This window comes from Schistocerca piceifrons, chromosome 2, assembly GCF_021461385.2.
Source record: "Schistocerca piceifrons isolate TAMUIC-IGC-003096 chromosome 2, iqSchPice1.1, whole genome shotgun sequence".
Taxonomy (NCBI): Eukaryota; Metazoa; Arthropoda; class Insecta; order Orthoptera; family Acrididae; genus Schistocerca; species Schistocerca piceifrons.
In genome coordinates, this window is record NC_060139.1 from 1,128,628,127 (window position 1) to 1,128,653,842 (window position 25,716).

Below are 25,716 nucleotides of genomic sequence, written 5' to 3' on the forward strand. Positions count from 1 at the left end.
CTTTCAATTTTGAAAACATGCCACTGAAATATGGCAAGAAAGCCATTTGCAGTGCTTGTCTAAGTATCTTCATTTACATCCCTACACTGAACTTGCTTTGCTCAGAACACATTGCAAATCTGTTTACAAGAATAAACATTCTGCTGGAACACTGTTCTTAGGTGTTACAGTTCACCAGGCAGACTGTCGGTATCTGAGATCACGTGTGCTCTATGTGCCAGGGAGTGTAAGACACTACCACATTGTGCAGGGTGACGGCAACTTTTGGACCGCAAATATAACTCTGCGTGTATCAGTTTGCAGTAGAGACTAAGCCCCAGTGTTATGTCAGCTTTTCTTCTAACCGTGACATCCAGGAATGGTAAGCTGCTATCTTTTTGTACTTCCACAGTGAACTGAATATTCAGATGGACCGAGTGCAAATGCTGCAGGAACATAGGTAGTGTCTGTATTATGTGGGCCACACCACAAATGTTTCTTCAGCATTCTGCCAGAAGGAGGAATGTTGGATATTTACTAAGGGAAATAGAGGATCTCCCATGGGAACACTGTCCACTTGATCAAAGTAGTTGGTGTTACATAAGAAATAGGATGAGGTATGCACATGTTTAAACAGCACCACAATTTCTTTCTCAAACTTGCTGCTAATAACCTCTAATGAGGGCTGCAGGGGCACTTTTGTAAGTAATGGTATAACATTTGAGCTAACTAAAAGATCTGAAAGTTCTAGTTTAAGCATCTTCAGGTATTCTATGAAATCCTCTGAATTCTAAATATGATGGTCATAGTCATCCACATGATAAATTTCAAAGCTGTCACGTGGAAATTGCCAGTTGCATCTTGCAGTTCTGATGGTGGAAATCACCACCACCTGAAGATGCCAAAACGTTGTGTCACTGAAATATTGAGGGAGGGACTTGCATAATGTTATCTGGTGGGGAACCCAAAGTGTTTTTGCAACAGATCTATCAGGCAAGCCTGAAAAGTCACATATACTCCAAGCAGTAAGTACCTATTGTAAAATGGTCACATTAGTGAGCTTGGCAATTAATTAAGAGTTTATCAATAAATTTGGCTTCATTTTGCAAGAAATTGTGCTGTGTTCCAGTACTCCCTCTTCAACAAAACTAATGTCAGTTTCTGCTCCACCTCTTCAGCCCGAGATCCTATGTATACTCTTGAGCATTTGTGTAAGATACCTGTTTATTTATAAAAATAAAAGTAACTTCTATCATGACTTTCCCATTCTTGTCCAGTGGGTTTGTTATCCTGCTGTTGCCTACTGCAGACTACAAGATTACTGTTGAAGATTTCTGCAAAGTTTTTCTTCCTTTTTAGTGTACCAACATTTCACTGTGTGGTAATTGCCTGGTACTGTTTAACGGGTGTTTTAACTGTTGTTTCAGAGATGCAATACGAAGCAAATGCAGTGAGGATGACTTGCTTGCCATGATTGGGGCAGCAGTGAGAAGAAAGAAGAAACAACATGGAGGTAAGATACATAACAGCAAATGTAACTCTATACATAGAAAGAAAATTTCTGCTTAACAAGTCATAGCAAACATAAGAGCAAAATAGAACGAAAAGCAACAGTGATAGAACCTGTGTTTTTTGTGTAAACTTGGATTTAATTTTTTATTTAGTATTCATTCTGATTGATGCCCATTGGTCAATAGTATATTTCAGCCCTAGAATTTGGTTCTGCAAGGTCCACCAGATAACCATATATGGCTGTTGTAACTCCTTTATTGGACTTCAGAAGTTTTCCAGCAACAAATCTTTTTTTTTTTTCTTTCTTTCTTTCTTTTTTTTCTTTTTTTAAAAAAAGCTAAAATGCAGAAAACATCATAAAGGAAACACTCACAGAAAAGCATCAGTGTCCTTGAAACAATGGAAACTCCAGTAGGAATATCAACAATGTTGGAAAAGACAGATTACTACTTACTGATGAAGGCTGTGGCTGAAAGCTTTATGTAAGTGTCTTTTAATTCTTCCCATCTGCAGCCTAAGGTATCTTCTTTATGGTAAGTAACAGTCCGTCTTTTCCTTCATTATTCATTAGTGTTCTTTGTTTTTATTGCTGTTTAGCAAGCATCATGTGGTATATAAGGGATGCGAATAGCGTCAGATGTTGAATCATCACTCTGGAGGATATGAAGGTGCTGCATATTGGTGTGAGACAGCATTATCTGATGAGAGTTTGAAAGAAACCCCATTGTGGATGTCCATTTGGTCGCCTGGTTAAACCTTGCAACATCTGTATTTTTGGAGTATTTGGATCTGACAGTGGCTTGATGTTGGAAAGTAAGGGCATACTCATCATCAATGTTCCAGTTGACTACATCAGACCACTACAAGGGAGCATCACTGTGTAGTGTACTGAGTACATTGTAACCTGTTCACGTCTGTGACTACCATCTGAGAACAAGTACAGTAAACTCTCGTGCAGCTACACTTTTGGCTAGCTAGATTGACACTTGACAAGTTTCAATTTGCGTGCACCTGGAGCCAAGCATTTGCTGGTGTTTTTTGGCAATCCACTGCTAATCAGTGCACTGGTGCGTGTCAAAAGTCCAAGTATCGTCAATTCGTGCATGTGTTGGTTGAAGCTCTAGTGTGTTTCTTATTCATATTGCATGGTTTCATGCCACTGCCATCTATTGGAACTCCTTGTAAGTACAGTACATACAGTATTGTTCTATGCAGCACAACGTAGCCCTGTCGTAACCGACAATTAGAGTGCGCCGCCTAACACTTTCCACTTGTTGTCGGTACATCAAAGCTGAGTGTTTAACAGTGAATGTACAACACCCTGTTGTGTTGCCACGTGGGCTTGGGTAGAACAGAGGAAATGGCATAGATGTATCGAATGCTTTCATTTGATGGCTGCCACAGCCTGGTTTCAAAAATCAAAAGTTTGTCTAGTGCATCTCGAGTGTTGTCAAGTTGTGCATCTGTGTGTTTCTGATTTGAGGTTTTGTGCTCCCACTATGTGCCTTAAAGTGTCCAGAGATAAAAGGGGCCAAAAACCATAAAGGACTCAGTCGAGTGTCTGTAAAAAGAACACTGAATGTGACTACGGGCACGAAACATAAAATGAATGTGATCTTGTTGGAAAAAGAGCTTCACACTTTGCAGAGAATTGATGCTGGTGAGCCACCCACAAAAGTTGCTGCAGAGTAGGAGTACAATTACTGATCGGAAGACAAATCGATCAGGAATTGAAAAATTTTGTTCCATCCAAGCATTGGGCAGTGCAGTGAAATCTTGAAAAACAATGAGAAAAGGTGCACATCCTCAGTTAGAAGAGGCATTATTTTTGTGGCACGAATAAATAAGAGCCAAAGGTGTGTCAGTTTCAGGTCCTCTAATTTGTCAAAATGAGCTAATGAGCTGATAGAAGGAAAGAAGCAAGAATTCCTCGGAAGTAATGGCCGGCAGGATCGTTTCAAGAAGCAGCATGGCATCCATGAAATTGCCATCAGTGCCAAATCATTATCTGGGGATGAAGCTGCTATGCTGATTTTAAGAAGAAACTGCACACAATCATTGACAAAGGAGGTTATACTGGCAATCAACTTTACAAATGTGATGAAACTGGGTTGAATTACAAAATGCTGCCAACGAAAACCCTTGCCTCTAAAGAAGAAGAAATGGCTTCCGGATACAAAAAAATCAAAGAAAGATTTACTGTCCTTGCTTGCAGTAATGCCACTGACAATCATAAACTGTGTCTTACTTTAATTGGCAAATCCAAAACACCAATAGCATTTAGACACCAACCAACCAGCTTTGCCACTGAGGTACACGAATCAGTCTTATGGCATGTATGAACAGTGCCATCTTCAGAGAGTGGTTCCAGGCAGAGTTTGTTCCAGCTGTAGTAAATTACATGGAAGGAAAAGGACTTCCTTGAAAAGCGCTACTTCTTGTGGACAATGCTCCTTCTCACCCAGGTGATCTGCAAGATGGGGATATCAAAGTTGTATTTCTCCCACAAAATGTCACATCTCTATGTCAACCGATGGACCAAGGTATTCTTGAGGCGATGGAAAAACATTACAGACACAAGATGCTGGAATACTTAATAGATGTGATTGATGCTGCAGATGATTTTGTGGAAGCTCTTAAAAAAATCGATGTTTTAAGTGTCATTCATTGATTGCTGAAGCTTGGAATCTAATTCCTCCAGTTCCTCTTGTTAGGTCTTGGAAAAAACTCTTAGATCGTAAGGCAACCTAAGTGGTGAGAAGGAGGAGGCAACACCGAAACTCAAGCTGACATAATTTTGGTGAATTTACGGGAGAAGCTGGTTGTAAAGACACACACTTCGAAGACATTGAAGAGTGGATAGAAAATGGCATTTTTTCATGTGACTGAGGATGAAATCGTCCAAATTGTGACCGATCATAAAGCGTTAGAAGACTATGTTTCTGATGATGAATCAGAGAAAAATATTCCTCACACATTCTGTTATGAAGTGATCCAAACTGCCCTGAAGTACATCAGCCAACAGGAGGAGACGATTTATCCTGAAATAGTTTGATTTCAACGTTGGAGATGTATTGTTGCAGCAATAGTTTCTCAAGCAAAAAAACAAAAGAAAAAAAGACATTTGTGACCTCGTTACCAAAAAATAAACTCTAATGAAGCATCCTAGAACTTCTATGTCCATAACTTAAAAAGTTTTTTTTTTTTTTTTACTTTTCTTGAAAGTTCCTCTGGACAGACTTTTCGTTCCTTTGAGTAATCTCTAGATTTGTTTCATAATTTTGTTCAGTAGTTTATTTTTTATTCAAAAGAGTAGGTAATAAAATTAAAACTCCTGTTTTTTCCTGCTGCCAAATAAGGGAGATTTTTTTCTGTAAGAATGCAAAATAAACGAGCTTTGTTATACAGCATTTAAAAACTTTGAGTTTTCAATCATAGTTTGGTGCCTTTTTAACATGTCAACACAATTTTTTCAGTAAAAAAGTGCAGGGTTATTTGCAACCATATCAGTAACGTTTTACATACCCTACGCACGTTTTACGATCGTATTTTGCAATATTGACGCAATTTGGAGTGTTCGCATGTGAAAACAGGGAGACTTTGATTTATCTGGAATTTTCGTTATCGGAACCAGCCACCGTCCTGATCATTTCGGATAAACAGCAGTTCACTGTAATAGACTCCTTGCAACATGCTGTGTCATACAGCTAGGAGCAGCCAGACTATGGAACTGCCGTCCTGCGCATAGGCTGCCATTAACACCCAAGCAAATGACTGCATGTGAAGTGGTGCCATGATCAAGAAGTACGGACTGCTAATGAATGGCGTCACATTATGTTCACTGATGAGTCCCAGTCCTGCACTGCTCCAAATGACTATCGTGGAGAAGTTTGACAGTGACCCGGGGAGATGGGGAGAGGTCCCATTCTTCCACTTTTTTGGGGGGGGGGGGGGGGGGGGTCACAAAGGAGTCCCATGGTGTGGGGAGCCATTGGGTATGACTTCAGGTCATGGCTTGTAATGGCCGAGGGAACTCTAATGGTACAACAGTGTGTAATAGTATTGTGGTGCTATTTTTCAACAGGCCACTGCTTGTCCACATGTAGTATGTGTCTCTTTAAATTGTCTGTGTGATGTTGATATACTCCTGTGGCCAGCAAAATCCCCATATCTGTCCCCGATAGAACATTATGGGACTAACATGGACGTCAACTCCATCCCACTGCCTGTATCCATGATTGCAATGTCCAGTTACAACAGTTGTGGATCACCTTTCTCAGGAGGGTATGCAGCAGCTTTACGACATCCTCACGCACTGTCCAGGCCAGACAGGGTGCATTGCTGTATTGATAAGTGGGCTCAAACTGATAAGTTCTGTGTAGATTTGACTCTGTTTTGTTATCACTGAAATAACATCACATACCCTCTAAATTAGCTACGTTTCAATTTGTTTTCTCCCCACCTTCTGAGTGTCTCACTTTTTTTCAAGCAGTGTAATTTAAGACAGACATAAGAATATGAAAATGGGATGGCATATCACATTGCTATTCAACTATGCCCCTAAGAAAATTTGTAAGATAATGGAGAAGAGCAGGTGCACTATTACACTGACTAGAACGTAAACTTAAAGATAGAATTATATTGTGTAACCTATACCGATGACATAATACTAATTGACAAAAACATCACTGATGTGCTAAAGCAATTTGAAATATTAAGGGAGCAAGCTAGGAAAATTGGACTACTAATTTCACCTGGAGAAAAAATTATTGACTGATACCAAAATGGCACTGGGTGAACTTATATAGGCAATGACATAGTATTCGGTCTTAAATAGTTTAAATAATTTGGTGAAAAAGACCACTGAACATCATAATGAAAAGAAGGCCATAGAATCCAGACTTCAGAAAGTACAAACTGTCTCTCAGTTAACTAAAAGTATTTTTCCTGGAACTCTAAAATCTAACATTGTACAACAGTGATCAAATTAGTATTTCTTTATGCATGGGAGAGACTCTTTGTCCAACACAAGACATGAAAACAGCAAACTGAATTAGAAGAATGTAAAATTGTAGTAAAAATCTTAGGTCCAAGAATAAAGGATGGGATACATCACACTGAACCCAGTGTGAAATCTCCAGGCAAATTCCTAAAAGCTCTTGTTACAATGCGTCTCCAAGGAATCCAACTTGTGGGACATACAGAAAGAATGTATCCAAACAGGCAGCTCATTGGATTCCCACATACTTGAAAAATAAGATCCTACTGATGAAAACAAACAGGAAGAGACCTTAAGAAATTGGAATCACCACGTTTACAGTATTCTGATGTAGTGATGAGTCACACAAAGTGCAGTTTCGCAGTAGCTTGATCGATGCTTGTACTTGTGTATGTAGTATATGCAAGTGTGTACAGCGTCTCTTCTGGTGTACTCATGATATGCTAATTTAGTGGCCGCGCAGTAAACCGGATCCCTACTCAGTTCCAGTGTGCTGTGCTAATTATTCTTCTTCACTTGACATTTATGCTTGGAGCTGCAAGAGAGGTCATTTTCCAGATAATGCCACAAAAACAACAAATTCTCAGATATCAGTTTAACTTACACTCTTCAACATCATAGACAACATTTCACATTAATATGTTGCAGAACACTAGATTAGTGTTAAAATTGCCAGAGTAAACATTGTTCTCCATGTGACAGATTGTCACCCGATGTCCAAAATCGATAAATTTTATATCTCTGCACAGAGAAGCAGCTGGTTGCTCATTGTCATCTGTGGTGCTAATCAATGGGTCGAGCTCGTTGCTGGCACAGTGCCACCACAGAGTAAGTGGCCCCTCATCCCAGCAGGTGGCGATGTTTTAACACCCGTATAGCTCCCCAGACTTACCACGTCTGTGGGTAACTCCGTCTCTGCACAGAACTTCCCACATTTCCCACACAGTGGGCCCTTGTGTCTTTTACACACAATAAATCTTCAAACTTATTTCATTGGCTAAGTTAAATTTCGAGTGTGACATGCTATTTCGTAAAAAATAGCAAACGGTAGACATGGATGTTATTGTGACTCTTTCCTAAGGCAACATTTGTGTATTACACTTGTAGAAGTGCACTGCAACATAAAACAGTAGACCGTAAGTTCAAACAATGGAAACTCCAGGTTGGAATATCAGCAGTGTAGGAAAAGATAGAGTGCTAATTACCATAAAGATGGCACGTTAAAATGCAGACAGGCACAGTTAAGACACTTACACATAAGCTTTTGGTCACAACCTTCATCAGAAAAAGAAATAGAAATAGACACCATTCATTCACACAAGCAAGCACACCTCACACACACACATGACCGCCAACTCCGACAGCTCAGACCAGAATGCTAGTCTGTAAGTTTGCTACACAATAAAATAATTATTCTGAGCTGCAAGAAAAATGGATTCAAAGAACTAAATTGCTTGAAGAAAAAAAAGGGAAGCTCCCTGAAGCAACGTAGTTTCTCGAGTGTGCATACCAGTGGTAAATTATGAGAGTCGCAACTCTCTGAAATGGATACAAAGGCCACCGGATTGCATTAGCTTTGTTTGTGTCTCGGATTGTTACCAAGAATGGTAGGAGCTATAAGAGATGTGAAGAGTGTAAGATGTTGAGTGATCCCTGTGAAGGACACAGATGCCCTGTACTTCTGTGAGTCAGCATTATCAGCACGTAACAAAATTCGAAGGGGCCTAGTTGTGTGTCTCCATTTGCCAGGCTGATTGAATTATGCAATATGCAGATTTATGAGACATTCAGATGTGGTAGTGGCCCCATGTTGGACTGCTTGGGAACGTAAGGGCGGTGAGCTTGTCAGGAAGCTTCCAGTTTACCGTGTCTGACGAGCCCATGGGAGAACTGCTGTAATGTACACCGAGCACATAGTAACACTTTCACACCTGCACCTGTCATGTGATCAGCAGTGAGTCACATTCTGCAAGACCCGCGATGACAGTTGTCAGTGAGTATGACAACGACATAGGGAGAGGGCGTGTGGGGCAGCATCGGATATGACTTCAGGTCACTCTGACAGCACAGCAGTATGTCATGGACATCCTACATCCTCATTTGCTACCTCCATGTCCAACGGAGTTACAAGAGACAGAGCAGTGAAAACATATCCAGTTGTTGACTCACAAAACGGTTTTGAGCTGTGACGCATGTAGTCTTAAGCGAATCATTCATACAAAAAGAAAAGAAGAAGAAGCTAAAGTCAGAATGTGAAAAAATTGGAGAATGGAATAGATATTTGAAGACTTCACACTTGAAACTCCCAGTTTTCCTATTGTGAAAGTGCCTTTGTGACCATATGCATTTCACTGACGATAAACTTTTTTTTTCCCCCTGGGTCTTGGCTCCATATTTTTTCATCCAGTTGAGTCAGAATACTTGCATAGTATTTGTGAGGTATTGTTTCAGTCTTGCAAGCTAATCTAAAATACAAATCCCTTTTGCATCCTAGAAAACAATGACCACTCTTTCTCTCCGATGAAGTCACCTTGGCTATTTTTGTGCAACTGCTGTTTCATTTCGGTCATCTCTCATCCAAGGGAACAGATTGGTGCATAGAATCAGTTGTGTGTCAGATTGTCCCAAATTGTTTTTCACATTAGGTTGTAGTCAGGCTTCAACAGACATGCCACTCACTTTCTGGTACGGCCACGGCATCAACTGTTTTGCACATCTTTTTAATTACTGATCTTGCAATATCACACTGTGTTCTTTCTCAGCATTTTCATATTTGATTGTAATTCTAGGAAGTTGTTCATGAGTCATCTTACAGAGACATATGCTACATATGAATTCAGCCACCCATTCCTTAACTGTTGACTATGAAGGAACTCCCCCCATGAACCATGGACCTTGCCATTGGTGGGGAGGCTTGCGTGCCTCAGCGATACAGATGGCCATACCGTAGGTGCAACCACAACGGAGGGGTATCTGTTGAGAGGCCAGACAAACATGTGGTTCCTGAAGAGGGGCAGCAGCCTTTTCAGTAGTTGCAGGGGCAACAGTCTGGATGATTGACTGATCTGGCCTTGTAACATTAACCAAAACGGCCTTGCTGTGCTGGTACTGCGAACGGCTGAAAGCAAGGGGAAACTACAGCCGTAATTTTTCCCGAGTACATGCAGCTCTACAACTTGACTAGATGAAGAGATCGGTTGGTAGGACATGTTTTGAGGCATCAAGGGATCACAAATTTAGCATTGGAGGGCAGCGTGGAGGGTAAAAATCGTAGAGGGAGACCAAGAGATGAATACACTAAGCAGATTCAGAAGGATGTAGGTTGCAGTAGGTACTGGGAGATGAAGAAGCTTACACAGGATAGAGTAGCATGGAGAGCTGCATCAAACCAGTCTCAGGACTGAAGACCACAACAACAACAACATGAAGGAACTGACTCCTAATAAGTAAGATGATGCCTGTAGAAAAGTACAACAAAACAGTAATCTCAAAAAAGGACAGGATAGACAGTACATTCTGTAGGACATATTAAAAGTGATTGGTAAAAGAGACTTGGTGTGTTAAATGCAGCTTTTGATTACATGATAATTGAATTGGATAGATAAACAATCGACTCGCTAAGTGGCGACAGAACACACACATAAAAGAAGATTATAATTAGGCAAGCTTTCAGAGCCAGTAGCTCATTCTTCAGGCAGAAGGGTTGAAGTGGAAGGAAGAGGGGTGAAGGATAGGTCTAGGAAAAAGGGTAGATTTTGAGAAAGTTACCCAGAACTGCAGATCAGGGAGAACTTTCCAGATGGGATGAGAAGGAAAGACTGATTCCACATCTACATACATACTCCACTAGCCACCATATGGTGCATGGCAGAAGGTACACTGTCTCACTACAATAGTCTGAATAAAATTACTTGATAGTTGACATCAATCACTTGCTGCAACAATGTTGCCACATTGGCTACCAGCAACCGTTTGGTTACAGGTGAGAACAAACAAGCGGCTCACTTCACAAATTATGTTAAACGTTTAACACAGAGCAATTTTTCTAGTGGCTGGTGCAAGGTATGTCAGAAATGTTGGATACTCTGTCGACTATTGATTTAATGTGACCAGTGACTGAACTGGGGCAGACGACCCGTTTTGTATCCCTGACTGTAAACTTGTGTCCTAACCCAGCCGAGAAAATTGTGGTCAACAGTCTGCAGCAGTACTAATATCATGATCGCTTTGTTCATGGCGATTAAAGCTAACGCTTAAGGGTAAACTCAAGACAACAAAAACTCAATTTCAGGGCTGAAAGCAAATTGAAATTTCTCCATGTCATTTGTTACCTGTAACTATCCTTATTCTAGCTGCACATGCTGCCATGTTAGAAAACAGTGAACAGTCCATGTGGGCACTTGTTCGTGGATTATAGATGACTGAGGCAGATTCCAAATGAAGAAATAATGACAGGAAGAAAAATAAGACCAAATAGAACAGTCAAAACAATGATGAAAAATGATGCAGCAAAGTATTAAAAATAAAAAAATACATTTAAACCAATTAATTGAATGAAAATAATAATCACACTCTTTTGGTTGGATTTAGAAATAAAAATTTTGCTACATTGATGAGATTCAAACCTACGACATGTTACACATTAGATTAATCTGCCAACCATTGTGCTATGCCACAGCACTGCATGAAGTATTTATATATGTGAATGTAGTGACCCAGTTGCAACTATGAATTGCAACCTTAAAAATTTCAGTTTCACACAGTGTAGTGAAAAGCTTATCTAATGTAAGATGATCTCTGTGAATATGATAACTATATGTATGATACTGAATTACACCTTGTGCTGAGTTATTCGGTAGTGTTTGGTTAGTGCTATGAATGAAATGAGTGTCTTTCATTAGCATTGTTAATGTGTGTTGTTTTTGGTGTAGCTATCGCGTGTCATGAAATACATAATAAAAGTGTCGGGCTCATAATTCGGGATACAAATACATCAAGAAAGAATGATGAACCAGGAATTGGAAGTGACTGGCCAATTCTGGTGGAGTTTGGCAACAGCAGACAGTTCAAGTGTGACGCTGACTACTCTTATTGGCGTTTGAAGTGCCAACTATCAAGTAATTTTATTTCAACTGTAGTCAGTTCCTTTCCCATTCCATCTGCCAATCGAGTGAGGAAAAAGTGAATGTCTATGTGCCTCTCTATGAGTCCTAATTTGTCGTCTCTTATCTTCGTGGTCCTTACACATAATGTATGTTGGTGCAAACAGAATTGTTCTGCAGTCAGCACAGTGTTCCTCAAAATCCCTCCAGGGATTCCCATTTTAGTTCCAGAAACATCTCCATAATACTTGTATGTTGTTGTTTCAACCTACTGTTAACAAATCTAGTATCCTGCCTCTGAATTACCTCAATGTCTGCTTTAATTCGACCCCTTGCGGATCCCAGACACTAGCATCCTATATGTGATGTCCATCACAGCTGAGCCACACTGTAGTAAAATCCACCCAACAAATGAAAGATGATTATTCGCCCTCCCTACCATGACCCTCACAAGTTTGTTCCATTTCATATCACATTGCAACGTTATGTCCAGATATTGAAACAATGTGACTTCTTTCATGACACTACTAATGCTGGATTCTGGCATTATGGATTAGTTTTTCCAACTCATCTGCAGTAACTTATATTTTTCTACATTTAGGGTTGGCTGTCATTTATCACACCAACTGGGAACTTTGCCCAAGTCATCTTTTATCCTCCTAAATCACTCAACGATGACACCTTCCATACACCACAACATCATCAGCAAACAACCACAGATTACTGTCCACTTTGTCCATCAGATCAGTTATGCACATAGAAAATATGAGTAATAGCGCTCCTATCACACATCCCTGGAATGATCCTAATGATACCCTAGTCACTGATGGACACTCACCGTCAGGATAATGTAGTGGGTTCTATTACTTCAGAAGTCCTTGAGCCACTCACATGTCTGGGAACCTATTCCATGTGCTTGTACCTTTGTTAAAAGTCTGCAGTGAGGCACTATGTCAAATGCTTCTCGGAAATCAAGAAATATGGAATCTGGGTTTGTGAATTTTGTGATGACAAAGTTAGAGGAGTAAGTCATCTGCATTAAATTTTGCGTGAAGCTCAAGAAAACCTTTACACAGACACACCAAATGATGCAGGGAGCCTATAGCGATGAGTGCTTAAGCCATACTTAGTGTTATGTATTATTCACACGTTTTAAAATGGCTTTACAAAAGTCAAAAATGTTCCTTGTTCAGGACTCTCTTAGATGTCCCCTGATGACACTTGTGACAGGAACGTCAAAGAAATTGTGTGTGGCAGTCGAAGATTCACTGTCTGAGAGATTGTAGAAGAATGTAACATTTCAATTGGATCATGTTATGAAATGACACAGCATCTTGGAATGCATTGTGTTGCCGCCAAGTTCATTCCACGGCTCATGAGTCAAGACCAAAAAAACTTTTTGGATCTCACAAATGAGAATGAGATGTTCCTTGCGAGAATAGTATGACCCCTGCAGACTTCTTTTTATTTCCAAAGTTGAAAAGGATGAAGTTTTGCAATGTTAGATGAGATAAAAGAAAATTCGCAGACGGCACTTTATGCGACCCAGCAAGAGGTGTGTCAAGACTGCTCCTGGAAGTGGAAATGATATTGGGAGCAGTGTATCAATTGAGGAGGAGAGTATTTCGAAGGAGACAATCCATAGTAATTAAAAGATAAGCATAGAAAATTTTGTGGACGAAGTTCTGGAATTTTTTGAACAGACGTTGTATGACAAAAGGGCATGCTGAGTTGCCCATGAGTGATGCTTTGTACTGATTTGTGGACATAAAGTTATTGGTCTCTATGAAACTGATTAGATTCAAACCCAGAATATGTTCAAGAATTCTGCAGCAAACTGATGTTACGGGTATTGGTCTGTAATTTCGCGGGTCTGTTCTTTCGCCCTTCGTATATATAGGAGACGCCTCTGTATTTTTTTCCCCAGTTGCTTAGGTCTTTCTTCTGGGTGAGAGATTCACAATAAATACAAGCTAAGTAAGGGTCCAGTGCCATATAGCACTCTTTGTAAAACCAAATTGAGATTCCATCTGCAACTGGCGACTTATTTGTTTTTAATTATTTCAGGCGTCAGGGATGCTTATGAGGGTGGTTTGAAAAGTTCTTGAAACAGAATAGAAAAAAAGTACTTATGTCACTGTAACTTTTTTGTTTTTCAGTGTACCCTGCTTGTAGATTAATTCACTTGGTCCAACAGTGTTCCAATACCTTGATCCCATCTCGACAATGATTTTCCTCCAGGCCTATAAAATAGTTGTCAACTCAGGCTATCAATTCTTCATTTAAGTGAATCTTCATCCACAAAGAAAAATTTTCAGTTTAGGGAAGAGGCACGTGTGGCAACAATTCATACCTTAGTTTGTGTAATTTTACCATGGCGATGGTACATGCATGTGAGCGTGCATTTGCTTGATGCTAGATGACTTTCTTCCTTATTAAACCTGGCCTTTTTCACATATCATTTGTTGCAATTTGTCCAGAAGGTTAGCATAGTATTCTCCAGTAATTGTTTTCCCAGTGGGGAGATAATGTACAAACAGAATCCCCTTCTCATCCCAGAACACTGATGCCATGCTCTTCCCCGCCGAAGGAATTTGGTGGCGCATGCCAGAACACTGTCGCCATGTCCTTCCCCGCTGAAGGAGTTTGGCGGCGGAGATTCAGCATGTTTCCACTGCCTTGATTGTTGCTTTGTCTCTGGGGTATAGTAGTAAACCAAAGTTTCCTTGTGGTCACAAACCAGCACAAAAGATCTTGTTTGTTTCTCCTAAAACAGGCCAAACATTGTTGTGATATGTCCATTCTAATGCGTTTTTGACACAGCGTCAAGAGTCGCGGCACCCATCTTGTGAATACCTTTCAGATGACATCTGGCAAGCGTGAGCAATTTCATGCACTCTAAATTGGTGATCCTCCTTGATCATTATGCGCACTTTTGCAATGATTTCTAGAGTAGTGACACATCTTGGCTGACCTATTCATGGATGTTCATCATCTAAGCTCTCCTGACCAAATTTAAATTCATTTATCCACTTGGCAACAGTTGAAGACAAAGGAGCAGAGTCCCCTGGTGTATTCTGGAAATCGGCATGAATGTCCTTCGCTTTCATACCTTTCTTTATGAAGTATTTAATCACTGCTTGGATCTCGACCCAACCCCCCCATCCCGTACCGTCGCGTCTTTGCAGATCACTGCACAGGAACAACAACAGAGCCATGTCACTGCCACAGCTCTCTTCCAAGAGCACTGACATGGCACGCGTTTACAGGCAACAGTCCAACGAATATCATGTGAACAACTTGTGCTAGCGCTGGCCTCTTGTGGTGATTGTTGTTAGGTGTCTTTGTGCTATTGTCAAATGACGGTATGTTTATATGACTCTCTTGCATGAATGATTTCTTAAATGCAAAATTTAAAACATTTATCTCCTACTGCCACACCAGACTGGTCAAGTGACTTGATGGAAACCTTTGACTCACTTAGTGATTTTACATAGGACAATAATTTCCCCTGCTTCTCAGCCAGATCTTTTGCTGAGGTATGGCAGTGGTAGTAACCTTTCCTTGTTGCCATTTGGCATTCTCTTTTGAAACAAGAGTGCAGTAGCTTTTCCTTCCTCAGTAATTTCCAAATTTCATTGTTAAACCGCAGTGGCTCTTTTGCATCCTTAATTTGTTTACTAGGTACAGACTTGTTGAGAGTGCAATTCACGATCTGTTTAAGCTTTGACCATAATCTCTCTACATCCATCTTAATGGAACTAAGTGATGTCAGTTCTGTCTAAGTAAGATGCTAACATCTGCTTATCTGCTCTTTCTGGCATGAACATTTTCCTAGCCTTCTTGACTGATTTATTAATTTTTGAAACCTTAGTTGTTATGATGTTATCATGATTATTAATCCCCATCTCTATGCTGAAGTCATTGATGATATCTGGCCTGTTTGTAACTACAAGGTCTAAGATATTTCCATTGCATGTGGTGTGCCAAACTAGGTGCTCAAGACAATTTTCGAAAACCACATTCAAAGGTGCTTCACAAGATTGACTGCACCCTCTGCAATGAAGCCATAGGCTACCATCTATACTCAGTAGGCTAAATTCACCTCCAACTAGTATTGCATGATCTAGGTATTTACATGCTACTGTATGTAGACTTTCTGTGAATGGCTCCAAAACTGTCATAGCAGAACTGGGTGGCTGATTATCCATTAATTAACGTGATTTCACATAGACTTGTTATACGCAACCAGATAACTTCACTGTCACAATCAGCTTTGACCTCAATAGAGACAATGGACACTCCCTCTCCTACAGTGTCTAACCTGCCTTTCTGATATATATTCCATTAATCACTAAATATGTCAGATCTTTCTACTCTCAGTTTCAGCCAGCTCTCAGTCTCTGAGAATAATTTGAGTGCGATACTTTCCTGGATGGCAGTAAATTTGGAAACTGTGTTACAAGTACTTTGACAACTGATAAAATTTTGACAACCTACACTGGAGTGAATTCAAAAGATAAACCTCAACCAACATTGAATGTATCTTGGTGATAAAGAGCCCAAATAAATAAATTGATGATTTTATTCCATTTCATCTGATTGAATGAAACACACACAGCATAACTACTCAGCAAACAACTATAGTGCTGATTACATTTACTATCATACATGTAGCACTCTGAGAACATTTCACCTTGTCATAGTAGTCCTGTGTTTTGGAACTAGGCAGTGCTTCATTTCACAAAGCGAAAGGAATAGCTTGTGTAAAAAACAAAAGAAGGGGAAATAGTGGTTGCTGGTGTTTTTAACACTATCATTCAATTTAGTTCCTATTGTGAACTTTGCAGCTAGGATATGTAAATGCTCTGAGACTGCTATTGATAATATCTTTATGAACAAATCTAGGGGAAAAACATCATATCACAAAACCAATAGTAAATGGACTATCTGATCACGACATGCAGCATCTTGTGTTAAATGTTGAAACTTGTCAGGATAAAAAAATATTAAATCTGAGTACAGGAGGATAATGAATAAGCCAGAAATTGAGGAATCCAGGAAATTGCTCAAAGACATGAACTGGAGAGATATTTACCTGACTCAAATGGAAAATACAAAGCATTTATTAATAAAGTTACCTCCTCTTTTGAAAATTGTTTTCCCCTAAAGGTAACTCAGATCACACAGAAGTCAAAAGATAAACCATGGATTACACAAGGAATAAAGATATCATGTGGGGCAAAAAGGAGACTGTATATACTATCTAGGAACATTTCTGATATTAGAATTGTAATGCATTACAAAGAATACTGCAAAATATTGAATCAAGTAATCCAGAAATCGAAGTAGCTTTATTAAGAGAAAAAGATAATTGTATCGGGCAACAAAATAAGAACTGTATGGGATATAGTGAAGACAGAGAGAAGTGGGGCCAAAAAGGAAGTGGAACAGATAGCTCTAAAAGTAAATGAGACTTTGGTAACAAGTGCATGTAGTGTTGTAAATCTCTTAAGCAAGACTTAATTTTTGATACTGACGGCTCGGGGTTATCAGGTTCGGTGAATGGTGCAATGGAGTATCTGGGACCAGTCTTTGAAGAACATCCTGTAGAACCTATTCGAGGAACTTTGAATTCCAACCATTGCTTCTCAGTATACTTACTCCTTAATGAAATTTGTTGCAAGTTATATATCTATATTTCCAACAAATAGCTCAATACATATTATCAATACTAGGAATAACAAAAATCTACATAAAGACCTAAAATCACTTATGTTGGTCCAAAAGGGGGTCCAATATTCAGGAACACACATTTTCAATAAATTACCAGCAACCATTAAAAACTTGGTTTCAGATAAAGCACAGTTTAAACAGAGTTTGAATGACTTTTTGATAGGCAATGCCTTCTACTGTATAGATGAATATCCTAACAGAGACTGTTAGGCCAGCTTAAGTAAAAATATGTTAGATTTAAGTTTTGACAGCACTTGGTTGCAACAGTCAATATTAGGTATTTTGTGTATGATAAATTTATTAATAGTGCATAACAATGTTTCATTCTGACAGCATATTAATTCTGTAAATATTAGCTTTTCCAGTTTATTGTATTGTATTCACCTATTTTGACAATCTCGTGACAAATGATCAGGGTAGTATTCATTATATTATTTATGTTTTGTGTTATACATTCTGACATGTTCCACATCCTCGAGAATCATCTCATTTTTTCGGTGTATGTAATGAAAACTGAATCAAATCAAATCCAATCACCATCTCTCGTCATGTAATAACTTCACTTCTTCTTCTTCCCTTGTCGTCTCCTGTTTTTCCAGTACTCGTCCATCTCCTCCTCATGTTTTTCCCCCTTTATTCTATTCGTGTTGTTCTCAATCCCCTATTTCTTCTGCATTGAAAGCCTTTTATTTTTATTTATTTATTTATTTTATCGAGGTGAGTCTCTACGGACTGCGTGGTAACAACCGACTTCACTCTAGTGTCCAGGTCTTGTTCTTGCTCCAGCTGTGACTTCCTGCCAGTATCTTCTGAGCCCCTCCAAGAAGTGCCTTTTTATGCTCTTCAGATAATGGTCCTCACTGTCTTTCGGATGTTGATGCCATGTTAAAACCTTGGCAGTTGGTCACCAATCTTCTAAATTTGTTCCTTTCAGGAATTTCTCTCTGAGATACCAATCTGCTTAAGATCTTTTTCACATTCTTTGAACCATCTCAGCCTCGTTTTCTTAGATAGGATGAAACTCCATATTCTTTTTGTTAGTCGATCACCGTCCATTTTCATGAGATGACCATAAAACAACAATCATTTCTTCGTAATGGATGCTGTGATAGGTTCTGTCTTGCTGCACGAGTCCTCATTTGCTCTCATTCGCCATTGTCCATCGACCCATCTATTACCTTAGGATTTTCCTTAATATCCTACACTCACGCTTTTCCAGCCGCTCAGCTTGACCTTGTCTATTCGTCGTAAAAGTTTTGGATTCTTATAAGCCCTCAGGTTTTACAACTGTATTATAATGTTGGAACTTGGCCCATATACTCATAGACTTTTTGTTATAAGTATTCTTTGTCAGTCGGTATGCTTGGTCTAACTTCCTCATCCCGACAATTGCTTCTTCTTTTAATCCATTCTCCTGGTGGATGTCTTCACCGAGATACCTGAAATTCTTAACTCATCCGATTTTTTCCAGGTTGGTTATCATCCATTCAGGTCCATCACAGATCTTCGTCATATATTTTGTCTTTTGAATAGAGATCTGGAGTCTAACTTTTTTCAGCAATTTCTGACAGCCTATTTATCTTGTTGACTGCTGACTCTATGTTGTTAGCAAAAATGGCCAGGTCAGCCGCAAAATCTAAGCAGTCAATGCACACCCCTTTGTTCTTAGGACCAAGTCTGAACCACTCTTCATTTGTTTCTCCTTGGGCTAATAACTTTCTCCACTCTTGAATGACCTTTTCCAAGACACAATTGAAAAGGAGAGGGATAGTCCATCTCCTCGTCTTATGTCTGTTCTGATTGTAAAGGGTTCAGATACCTCACCCATAAATTTAATTTTTGACACTGTGTTAGTAAGAGTTTGTTTGATCAGCTTTCTTGATGTATTATCCACCCCAAACTTTTCCAAAATATTCATTAATGCCTGTCAGTCGATGGAGTCATATACTTTCTAAAAATCAACAAACATGACATAGTTATTTTTCCAATTTTTTTTGTACCTGATGATGTTCTTCAGGTTAAAGATCTGTTCTGCGCAAGAATCGCCCTTTGGGAAACCAGCTTGATAGTCCCCAATCAGTTGGTTACAATGATCTTCTATTCTGTTCTGTATCACTTTGGAGAGAATCTTATATGGAACAGATACTAATGAGGTACCCTTATAGTTATTGACATTCTATTTATCACCTTTTTTGTGTATACGATGGATTAAAGCTGATTGCCATTCAGTTGGTATCATCCCAGCTCTCCAGATCTCCTCTAAAAGTTGGACTAGTATATCTAGAGTTTCATTATTTGCCAGCTTCAGTAGTTCCACCACTATTGAATCCTCTCCAGCTGCCTTATTATTCTTAAAGTTGTTGATGATCTCTTTGGTCTCCTCTTTACTAGATGGAGATGAGGGGTAGTTTGTGGATTGGAGCACATACAGGGAATCTTTCTTTCAGTTCATCACAATTAAGTAGGTTTTCAAAGTAACGAGACATTATCTTGCAGTTCTCTTTGTTGGTCATTCCGAGTGTGGTGTGCATACTGTAAGACCTTCAGTACACACACCATTAGATTATTTGACTTGTTGCTCTAATGAAGTAAGCGAGTGTCAGCAATATGTCTCGTGGTCTTATCATGGCATGTTTATCTTCTGCCATTAGGTCAGACGATAGAAATGCCACTTGCACGCTTAGAGTAGCAGATTGACGGTGACCAACTTTAAACAGAACTTGATTAATTTTCCCACACATTTATTAAAATAATAACAAATATAAAAATTACTTAACTTGGTTCTGGATGTTATTTACAATTGACAATCTGAAGTTCCTTTGGTATTGATACATTAATTTTATTCCCACATATATCTCGGATACTTGACAAAAGTGTCTATACATTTATCTTCATGGCTATGTACAGGAATATGGTAATCTTATTAGGCGCAGACTGGATCTTGACTATGGACTGGCACAGACAATTGTAGAACTCGTGCAGACTGGTACAGACTAATGCAGACTGGTACAGACTAATGCAGAGTGGTGCAAACAAATGCAGACTGACTGATCGAAGGTCTTTACACTCGTTATAATACCTCGCACGTTCATGTATCACTGCGCGAGTGTGATGCGCGAGGAGAAAGTGTTCTATGTTAGCAGCAATCTCATTGGCTGCGTTACATATTAATACGCGGATCGGCGGAAGCAGAATTTGGTCTGTCTCTATGGCAGCGCCATCTCGTAGTGCGGAGATGGACGAGTGTTGCGCCTGCGCTGTTGTGCTTAGCGGAGCACACTCTAGTGGGAAATTTGTGTACGCGCTGAATACGCGGAACTATGTACACAACACTGAGCTTTCCATTTTCGTCTCTAAAACAAAAACTAGGGACTTGGTATCCTTTCAAATTCGATTTGAACGTCTGATAGAAGTCTCTGACATTCTTTTTCTGGAAACGCTGATCGATCTGTTCTAACTGCTGTTTCTCATGCAGTTTCTTAGCCCTTCGTAGAGTTCTGGCTGCATATTTTTGAACTTCATGGAATACATTAAAAGCATCAAGTCTCCTGGTAGAGTTCCACTATTTCCATGCACTTGCTGTTTGGGCCACCACCTCACCACAAACCTCATTCCACCATGTATGATTCCTCTTTTTAGCTGTCAGGATTGTAGTATTAGCTGCTTGTTGGATCATGGAGGCAATGTCTGCCCATTTATGGGATTCAACTGTCAGTTACTGGTGGCATTGTTCCAATACGTTTTGATTGATTTTGAGCTTCGCAATATCATATTTATGAAATTTATTTCCGGTTTTCACAGTCTTATTGAGAGGGATGAAATTAATTTTGATCTTGGAGAGGTGATGATCCTTTTAAATTCAGTATTTTATCTGTAAAAAGGTTTCTTTCTATTATTTCTGATTGTTTGATGTTGTTTCTTTCTTATTTCTGTAATCCATGCTATCATTGATTCCTTCTTCCAGAACTACTCATTCATTAGAGGTCTCTAAAAAAAGATTAATCTTCTTTTAGCCATTACTTCTGATATTTTCTCTAAATTTTTGTAGATCTCCTCATTACTTCTCATTTTCCAGCCATCTGTAGCTTGTATTGCAACCATTATTTTCTAATAATGCTCCTTTGAGGAACCTCTGTTCTGTCCAGCTTATAGTTCATCATTAGGCATCCTCATCCATGTAAACATCCTGGTCATACCACTGTGGGATAGTGTTTAAATTTGTTTTTTTAGTTGTACATTTCTTGTTGTAAATATCCTTTGTCAAACGATTTGCTCTCTCCAGTTTGCTGACTCTTGTATCTACTGTTAATTCTTCTAGTCCATTTTGTTGTACAGTTTGTCCAATATATTTAAATTTACTTACTAATGCTATTTTACATTTTTGTTTTTCTAAGAATGTTGATGCATTGTTTGAAATTGTCATCAATGTTGTTTTTTCGGCTGAAATTTGGGGACCAGCTCTCTTTGCTATTTCTTCCAAAAGATTTCTTTTAATAACTGTCTGTCAGATTTTTTGAAAGTATATCAGAATCATCTGTAGAAGCCAGGTAGTTTACCTTAATTCCATTTGTTTTTCGTCCTAAAATTATTGGTTCAATTTTGTGATTTTTTTTTCTCCAAATTCCAATAACTTTCTATTTTTTTTAGAATGTAGTGTTACAGTAAAGGTGATAAACTGTCCCCTTGTCTAACACCAGTTTTTATTTCAAATGGTTGAGATACTTCTCCCATAAATTTAGCTTCAGTCTTCCTATTTGCTAGTGTTTTGAGGATTATGTTTGCTTTAACACAAAATTCTTTGATGATTTTACCCATAATTTCTCTGCCTACCAAATCAAATGTTTTCTTGAAACCAATACATGATACTATTATTGGTTTGGTTATTAACAGTCTGTGGAGAATTATCAATTTTCTAATAAACATCTGTTCTGTGCAGGGTCTTCCCTTTCTAGAGCTCCTTGAGATTCTCCCAGTTATTTATATAAAGTTTCTACAACTCTGTCCAGAGAATTTTTGATAATATTTTGTATACCACTGGCAGAAGTCAGGCATCTCTGCAATTGTTGACATTTTGTGTGTCCCCTTTTTTTCATAGCTGTGGATTAATGCTTTCAATAATCTCTTCAGCTTTCCAAATGTTCTCAAACAGCAGTTGTAGATCATTTGTGTGTTCTGACTATTTCAATAATTTTGCTGTAGTGGAGTCTTCATTTGTTGCTTTGAAGTTTTGGAATGATTTGATGACTTCATGAATTTATTGTTCTGTTAGTGGAAAATCTTCCTCCAGATGTTGTGGAACTGCTATTATATATTGCTACAATGTGCTGTTATTATTATTGTTGTTGTTGTTGTTTGGTTGCCTGTTCTTCAGCACTATCTTTCTGTTTCGTTTATCTATTTACCGCCATTTTAGCCCATTTACCGGTATTTTCAGCTTGTTCTTCACTTATTTGAGCTTTTGGTGGCTCCTCTTGAAGAGATCTTATTTCTCAGCATTTAAAATTACATCATCTGCTGCTCTTTTGCAACTGAATTTCATCATGTCCAGTCTAGTTTTTTCATTCATTTAACCATTCATCTTCCTTGACTCAAGATCCTAAATTTTCATCCTTATTTCTTGAACAGTCTCATTTCTCTTTTTACATTTTCCAGATGAAGAAACTTTTGGTCCTCAAAGCTAAGATTAGTATCAGTTTTTTTATTTGTTTCTGCCTACGGCTGCTATATCTCTTTAGTTAGAATATTTTCTCTCTTTGTATTTGATTATAGTCTAAGTCTGAATATTTTTATAAGTACATTTATTGCTGTAGCAATGAGTAAAATAAATGGTATTGCACTGCCTGTAGCATGTAGCACCATTTTGACTGTTAGTCCTCTTGCTGTACAAAAAGTAGCTTTGATGATTACTTAATGCAAGTATTTTGTAAGAGCTGTGGAATGGTTAGTATCTGTTTATATTTTTCTGATTAATTCAAGCTCGTCAATGCACATCCTGTGTTAAGGAAATATTTGCTGTGTGTTAAATATAAGCAGTGGATCCATTGGGGTAGTCTTTTTGGTAGAAATATGTCAAGGTGAACAAAACAGGAGATGGTGAAGGAAGAGAGGGAAAAGATCAACATTTGGTTCTCATCAGCAATATAACTGGGTTGCAACATTCAGTGAAAATTATCTGTGACAGGAAGTTGTCAGAAATACATTTCTTGAAGAAACTTTATGTTTGTATAAGCATTTATTAAATTTAAAAAATTGGATTTCATCTGTTAATACAAAAGATAATGTTTTGCATTGCAGGCATGCTGAACCTGTCAAAGACGAAGAATCGGCCAATGATTCTTATTGGAGGATAACAGTATGTATAACTTAAACTTGAGACTCCTGAAAATAAAGCTAGTCAGTATTTCTTAACAGTACTGATTTAAATACATCTAAAAGATCGCTGTTACCTAAATGGAAGTTGACAAGCAAAGTCTTAGTGGACATTTGTATAAAATTGTCATAGGTATTATTTACAAGAAGAGTAAATAGTTTCAATAGGAATGTGGTGAGACATTTAACAAATGTCATGACCACACATTAATAGGACCTTATAACACTACCATTATGATATTAGTATGCTTTTATGTAAATAACAGAAACCCTGTCTCTATGTTGCCACGTATAACCCTCTTACTAAAATTTAGTTTAGTTTCCAAATAAAATACACTATGGAAGGATAGTCCTGTTTATAGGAAAAGATAATCAATAGAGTTATCCTTCTTACAGGATTTACCGTGTGTTGCGTCTAATGGATAAGTAAATTGGACTATTCACTTCTTTTCCAAAGATCTTACCCAGTGGCTAGATAGAAACACAGTATGAATGATAATATACTGAAGCTAGGACAACTCATTTCCAAGTTCATTTAGTGGTTTAAAACATGTACTTAATGGTCACCAACCTATCCTGGCAATGAAATAGTGAAGTATTGGAGAAGCAGAAATGTGAATTTTGCCTACTTTCTTGCTACTGTTTAGTTTGGCTCTTCAAATAAATTACCCCACTTAAACAATTTTGGGCTACATCTTTATACATTATGTTTTTAAAAAAGAAAAAGCCCAGTAGATAACTTCAAGGAAGGTAAAAAAAATTAGCCGGGGATGGGGGGAACAACCTTTAGAAAAGCACTTTCCATAATCAAGAAACTTAAAAACTTAGACACTAAAGCACACACATTTTAACTGAACATTTCACTTAAAGAAAACCTCTTTCTTGGTGGAATTTACTTTCAAAAGCTATTATTCTTTGAACTAATTCTGTATAGCCATCTAACAGGTTCTAGTAACTTGGCTTCACTCTGATTGAATTTTATGTAAGCAAACTATAACACTTTGCAATAGTTAAGAAAACATTTTTATTATTTACACTAAAGCAATTTAAATGGTTCCTCTTTATATTAACTTGGCACTTCATAAGTCTGTAAAACAGGACACTCGGATCAATCAAACACCAGGAAGGAACCCTATACAGATGTATGATTAGGATGAGATGACAGGGTGAGCCAGTTTCCGTAAAGTTCAAGAATGATTATTAAATCACAGTTTAAATTAATGGTTCATGCTGTACAAAGGTAAAAATAGAAAAAAATCTTATCTGGTGGCTGTAGGCTTGGGTGTGGCGAACAGTTATGACGGCTACACTACCCACACTATGGCCTGCAAGTTTCTTGCTGTATGGGCTCAATTTCTCTTCTTGGCTTCATTCAGTTTTACATACAGTAGCTCAACAACTCGCAGCTATGCTGTAAGCTGTTTGCAGTCTTCAACCAAGGCATTTTTATGAAAATTTGCAGGCAAAGCTTCTGCTCCACAAAGGAGTTACCTCAATCACTGCTGCCTACAGACTGTGTGACTTACTTCCCATACTTGCTCAAGGTAGCACGCCAATTCGCCTTTCGCACCTTTTCCACTCCCCACAGCTATTTTCATTTCAAACAAAAGCACACTGGCTTTTACATAACACCTATTTCTTACATTGTTCCTAAGCATGACCATTTCTTAAATTGTCAAATTTACATCAACATGAACAATTTATACACACAAATATTTTTAAATGCAAAATGTTATCAAAACATTATTTAGACCCTTCGTATCCTTTGTAGAGGACTTGGGCAGGTTTGTCCCATCCTAGTACACATTATTTTGTTACTTCCCTTCAGATATTCCATTTAGCTACATCTACAATAATTCCCAATGTTCTGCCTTTTGAGGTGTCCAGTGCGGGTTGCTCTCCACTTCCTGGGTGTATTGTATCAAGTTAGCTTTTTCAAATTTCCATGTGGGTTTATCAATGTATTTTGTAACTGATATTTCAGCACCAATGATAACTTTTGTGAGCCAATGTACACTC

At 38.5% G+C, this 25,716-nt stretch overlaps 1 long non-coding RNA gene across 1 annotated transcript in view; it reads left to right on the forward strand.

Moving 5' to 3' along the window:
* The first annotated feature begins 1,432 nt into the window (after nt 1–1,432).
* LOC124777042 overlaps nt 1,433–25,716 on the forward strand; it is a 68,685-nt gene continuing 44,401 nt past the window's right edge. Inside the window, exons 1-2 of the long non-coding RNA XR_007015680.1 lie at nt 1,433–1,492; nt 23,623–23,680. This is a non-coding gene — a long non-coding RNA (uncharacterized LOC124777042). The remainder of the gene's footprint in view (nt 1,493–23,622; nt 23,681–25,716) is intronic.